This window comes from Podarcis gaigeae, assembly GCF_964106915.1.
Source record: "Podarcis gaigeae genome assembly, chromosome: 8".
NCBI lineage: Eukaryota > Metazoa > Chordata > Lepidosauria > Squamata > Lacertidae > Podarcis > Podarcis gaigeae.
The window spans coordinates 74,485,397-74,491,909 of NC_139684.1; positions in this window are offsets into that span (position 1 = coordinate 74,485,397).

Here is a 6,513-nt window from a genome sequence, read left to right on the forward strand (position 1 = left end):
CTATCTGGTAGTTGTTGTTCTCTTTGACATCTGGTGGGAGGGCGTTCCACAGGGCGGGCGCCACTACCGAGAAGGCCCTCTGCCTGGTTCCCTGTAACTTGGCTTCTCACAGTGAAGGAACCGCCAGAAGGCACTCGGTGCTGGACCTCAGTGTCCTGGACCTCAGTGTCCAGGTAGAACTTAAAATCACAGAAACGTTTGTGTGTGTGTGTGTGTTGCACCCACTGCTGCAAGTGACCCTTGGGGCCGAAAAGATTGCCCCCTAATGTATTAGCAGATCAGATGATAACATTTCATTGAAAGACTGTTTGCATTTCTAATTATAAGTTAAAAGCGGCATTTCAGCTGACTGAAGATCTTTTGTTAAAGCTCACTGAGTTTCACAAATAAAGCTATGAAGTATGCACTGCTGAGTTCAATGGAATGTACTCCCAGGAAACTATGTTTATAAGATTGCAGTCATGCTGTTCCTAATAAATTGGGTATTACGTCATGTACTGCTGCTGTCTGGTGTGTGTGTGTGTGTACATGAATCTATGGCTATATCTATAACTATGGCTACAGCTATAGCTATCTATAGTACTTGCATTTATGGAGGAGAAAGTCTCCTTGGAAACATGACCCTGCATTTCAAAATTTACCACTTCACCTCTGCTTTCCATCAGATTACCTGATTTGGGAGGTCATTCTGGATGATAACTGCAGGTCCTTTCCAATCTTGTGTTGGTGAGGGTAAAATCTGTAAGAGGAAACCAGCCCAACCTGTTCCTTTGTTAAGGCAATGGCCTTAGGTGGCCAGCTAAGTATGTTTCCATTTACATTAGAATGAGGCTACTCTGTTGCCCTAGAGACAAATGGGGTAACTCCACCCCTCGACTAGATGGATGCAACCACCTTGTAAAATAGAGTTTTTGTGTGAGTTTGGCAGATGTCGGAAACTGGAGACACAGAGGCATGTCTTTCTCTTTGCTAGACCCCAAGTTTCCCTGGAAACTGAATGGAGAAGAAAGCTCTGTTGGAGTTTTAATGCTGCAAGCCCCTCCATCCTATGGCTCAGGTTGTATATAGATAGATAGATAGATAGATAGATAGATAGATAGATAGATAGATAGATTCTTTATTGTCATTACACAAGTGCAACATTGCACAAGTGCAACGAAATTGGATGCCATCCCTTAAAAACAACAAAAGCAACACAACAACAACAACCAAACAAACCACATTCCAGCCACACCCACACCCACACCCATCAAACTCCCAGGTCACACTATCGAGTTACTGCATTTAAGAAGGCCACAGCTCTTGGATAGAAACTATTTTTCAGTCTATTTGTCCTTGACTTGATGTTTCTGTATCTCCTGCCAGAAGGCAGTAGTACAAACAGACTGTGTCCCGGGTGAGATGCATCCTGCAGGATATTGTTTGCTTTCCTAAGACAGCGGGAACCGTACAGTTCTTCCAAAGATGGGAGGGGATGACCAATAATCCTTTGGGCTGTGGTTATGACCTTCTGGAGCACCTTCCTCTTCCTAGCTGTACAGCTGGAGAACCAGGCACAAATACAGTATGTGAGAATGCTCTCTATGGAGCCTCGGTAGAAGGACACCAGCAGTCTCTCACTCAGATTGTTCTTCTTTAAAAGTCTGAGGAAATAAATTCTCTGCTGGGCCTTCTTCACCAGAGCAGTAGTATTTGCGCTCCAAGTCATGCCCTGATCGATAGTCACTCCCAAAAACCTGAATTCCGCCACCCTCTCCACCCGTTCCCCGTTGATATACAAGGGCTGAATGTCCGCCTTTTTTTTCCTGTAATCCACCACCAATTCCTTGGTCTTAGTCGTATTAAGAGCCAGATTGTTCTCTCCACACCAAGCACAAAGCCGCTCCACCTCGTCCCGATAGGCGGACTCATCCCCTCCTGAAATGAGCCCCACCACCGTAGTGTCATCAGCAAACTTGATGATTTTGTTGCTGGAATAAATGGCTGTACAATCATACGTATAGAGAGTATAGAGCAGGGGACTCAACACACAACCCTGTGGTGAGCCGGTGTTAAGGCTAAGGGCTGTGGACATATGTGACCCTACTCTAACCCTCTGAGAACGTTCTGACAAAAAGTCCAAAACCCAGAGACAGGTGGAGTTGGAGAGTCCAATCGCCTCTAGCTTGGACACCAGTCTATGGGGGAGGATAGTGTTAAAAGCAGAGCTAAAATCCACAAACAGCAGCCTCACATAACTCCCCGGCTGCTCCAGATGGAACAGAGCAGCATGGAGAGTGGTAGTGATAGCGTCTTCCGTGGATCTATTTGCCCTGTATGCAAACTGGTAGTTGTCAAAAGTTGATGGAAGACAGGAAATAATGTGACGGCGCACCAGTTTCTCAAAACACTTCATGATGATTGGAGTCAGTGCAACTGGTCTGTAGTCGTTCAGACTACTGATTGTGGATTTTTTAGGCAGAGGAACAATAGTATATATGTGCAAAGAAAACAATCTACCCTAAAGGAGCCACCGATCTTCATTCCAAGGGAATCAAATCCTGAGCAAGCTCTGGCACTCCTGAAATCTCTTGCCGCTTGGAAATTTGGGAGTATGTGACAATATTTTCATACCTGTTTTAGTTCATAATTCTGTATTGTGTTTTATTTCTGTGTTTTATTTCTGGCTATCGGTCAAATAAAGGAAATTGATTGACTGATTTTCATACCAACCGTCAGTTATATTCCCAGGGTGGTTTGCAAAAAAGAATGAAGCAATTAAAAAGGGAGACACACAGAGAGAGCCACAAAATCAGGACAGCAAAGTAAGACACTTGGACCTTCTATCCCGGGCTTCCTCAACCTCGGCCCTCCAGATGTTTTGAGACTATAATTCCCATCATCCCTGACCACTGGTCCTGCTAGCTAGGGATCATGGGAGTTGTAGGCCAAAAACATCTGGAGGGCCGAGGTTGAGAAAGCCTGTCCTATCCCAACCTGTGGTCTTCAGCCAAATTTTATGCAATTTTTTTAAGAAGTGGGGGTGGAAACTAATGAAGCTTAAACTTCAGGACCCGTAATCCCAGAGGGGCCCCAGAAGCAAATTTAGTCCACATTGCTTAAAAACTTTGTTTCAAAAAGCGCATCATGCATGTATATAACATTTCCCTTTCCCTAATTTTCACACACACCCCATAACCCAAAAACTACAAGGCACAGGAAATTTTTATTCACACCAGTGACTTGTGATATCGTCCAATAAAGCAATTTTAATCAAACTCTGAGACATGGTAGCTAATTTTTTTTTTAATTAAAAATGTGGCGATCTGTTGTCGAACAACCCCACTGCAGACCCTCCAAGTGTTCCTATTTTCCAGGGATGTCCCTAATTTAGAGAAGCCATCCCGGTTTCTGATTGATCCTATAATGTTGGAGGGTATGGTAGGATGTCTCTATTTTCATCAGAGAAATGTTGGGTGGTATGGCGTTACCCGAGCCCTGAGCTGCCTGAAGGCAATCCAGTATAGAGAATTTTGTTTAATGATTAATTATGTTTTTATATATGTTGGAAGCCGCCGAGAGTGGCTGGGGCAACCCATTCAGATGTGTGGGGTATAAACAGCAAAACTATCATTGTGGAATGGGGCATCCCTATTTTCATCGGAGATGAAATGGGGGGTGCCATTGAAGAAGATAACAGCGGTTGCCCAAACCTTGCTGCTGGCTGTGAAGGGGTCCCCAATATCAGTTCACGTTTCAGGGCCCCCAATTTGACATAGGTCTGCCACTGCTAAGAAGAGAGCAAAGATTGCCCTCCCATGTCCTAACTCATTGCTTTCTGTCTTTCCTGGAAGAAGCAGCAGAACATATGCCTGCGCTGCTCAGGGTGGGCATGATCCTGAGGGAGGTGTGGTGTAATAATAATAATATTTTTATTTATATCCCGCCCGCCCGCCCCAGCCAAAGCTGGGCTCAGAGTGGCTAACAACAGTAAAAATAACACAGTTTACATAAAATCACAATCAATTAATTGAAATACATCCTAAAATCAATTCATTCTAAAATCAATTAAGTGTCCACCAGATCGGGGCCACTGCCGAAAAAGCCCTGGCTCTAGTTGAGGCCAGCCTAACCTCTCTGTGGCCTGGGACCTCCAAGATGTTTTTGTTTGAAGACCGTAAGTTTCTCTGTGGGACATACCAGGAGAGGCGGTCCCGTAAGTATGAGGGTCCTAGGCCGTATAGGGCTTTAAAGGTTAAAACCAGCACATTAAACCTGATCCTGTACTCCACCGGGAGCCAGTGCAGCTGGTATAGCACCGGGTGAATGTGATCTCGCAGCAAGGACCCCGTAAGGAGTCTCACCGCGGCATTCTGCACCTGTTGGAGTTTCTGGGTCAGTCTCAAGGACAGCCCCACGTAGAGTTACAATAATCAAGTGTGGAGGTGACCATCACGTGGATCACAGTGGCTAGGTCAGGGCGAGAGAGGTAAGGAGCCAACTGCTTAGCTTGGCGGAGATTAAAAAATGCCGCAATCTGCGCCTCCCTGGAAGATCACACATTTTTTTCTAACAGAACTCCTGCTGACACAGAGCATTTTGCCATCCTGCCACCTTTAACGTGGCTTTACGTGTAAAGGGTGCCCTCCCAGGTGCGGGATAGCTGCTCAGGTGCCTGGAGCGGTGCATGTGCCCTGCAGCCGGGGGCAGAGTGACCCGCTCATGGGGGTGGAGCGAGCCACCCATGGCGGACATTCGGGGCGCCTCATGCCCACGACTCCCTATCCTCCCCCAAGCTGTCAAAACGAAGGGGGAAGGGGGGAATGCTGCCGGCAAAGTGGCACAGCTCCTCCGCCCTTACCCCGATGGCTCGGGGGAGGCTTGGGAATCGCGGGCAGGCGGCACGCCAAATGTCACCCCCCTCAGTGAGGGCACCCAGGGTGGTCCAGCCCCACTGCCCTGCCCCCCCCCCACGTCCCTTCCTGGAAGGTCATTCTTGGCAGAGATTTCTCAAAAGCGTTTCTAAATGACGCAGCAGTGTTTCAAAACGGGCACTTGATCAGGAAACCTGCTTCCATATTCTTTATGGGGAAGTGGTGTTGAGCAAGGGCATGGCATTGCCCCGTTACAGCCATATTACGCCCTGTGTTGCAAGTTGCAGTGAGGTGTTGAAATGAGCTTTTTTTTTTTAATTTTGTGGTTATTAGCTTTCTTTCGGTTCTGTAATCCCCCTCGTACAGCTCTTAGAAACTACGGTGTTAGGTGGTGTATAAATGGTTAGAATGGATGGATGGATGGATGGATGGATGGATGGATGGATGGATGCATGAATGAATGTGAAGAGCCTTCCTGGATCAGACCAGACCAGCTGGGCCCCAAAGGCAGAGCTGGAAGCTGAGTGGACAGAGGCTATTGCAGCTGCATCTGGGCAGGGCAGCAGAGAGGTGGCAAGAGATGCTGGCCTGAACAGAGAAAGAAGGCACAGCTCAGCTCAAGGACTCCAAGTGAGGCAGTGGGTGGGGCAGGTTTTCTGACCCATTTGGAGTTTACCCATGCTTCTGTTTATCAAATAAATCTGTACATCACCCTGAGTATTTTATGGAAGAATGGATGCATTATTTTTTTTTTGGACTATTTAAAGAATTATTATAGTATGTTGAACTCACAATCAGGATTTGAGCTATGAGAAACAGAAGTCATTAGATTATAATACAGTGGTACCTCGGGTTACATACGCTTCAGGTTACATACGCTTCAGGTTACAGATTCCACTAACCCAGAAACAGTACCTCGGGTTAAGAACTTTGCTTCAGGATAAGAACAGAAATTGTGCTCCAGCGGCACGGCAGCAGCAGGAAGCCCCATTAGCTAAAGTGGTACTTCAGGTTAAGAACAGTTTCAGGTTAAGAACGGACCTCCGGAACGAATTAAGTACTTAACCCGAGGTACCACTTTATTGTGGTTATGATAAGAAAGAAAATAGGGCACAGCACAAGGGGAGAAAAAATTCCATGGGAAAAGGGGTGGAAGTTGGCAAAAATAAGAGAAGAGACGAAATTTGTGCTGAAAATGTTGAAACTTAGTAAAATATAATTGATTAAAATAAATCTGTACATCAGGGATGAGGAACCTTTGGCCCTCCAGATGTTGTTGGATGCAAGCTCCCATCACTTCTGATGGGACCCTGAATCCAGCAACATCTGTAAGTTGTTGAGTCACACTATTTTTCCCCCTACACCCCCTATTTGGTGGGAGGTTTTAGAGCCCTATGGTGTTGAATTGCACACCCACAAGTCCAGACAATGCAACATGCTCTGAAATTGTTGTGTGTGCATCATGACAACCTAGGACCTGGTAAACCAAGGACTGCGGACAATGTTCTCTGTTCACTAGTGCAAGGAATCTTGTGCTAGCAGATGAGAGGGCAAGTTTTAATTTTGTGCAGGAGAGGAATATGGCAGAGAAGGGGCACTAATGTAAACTTGTTGTGCAACAGATAATACAATTTATTGCGTGGCAAAGTTACCAGCTTGA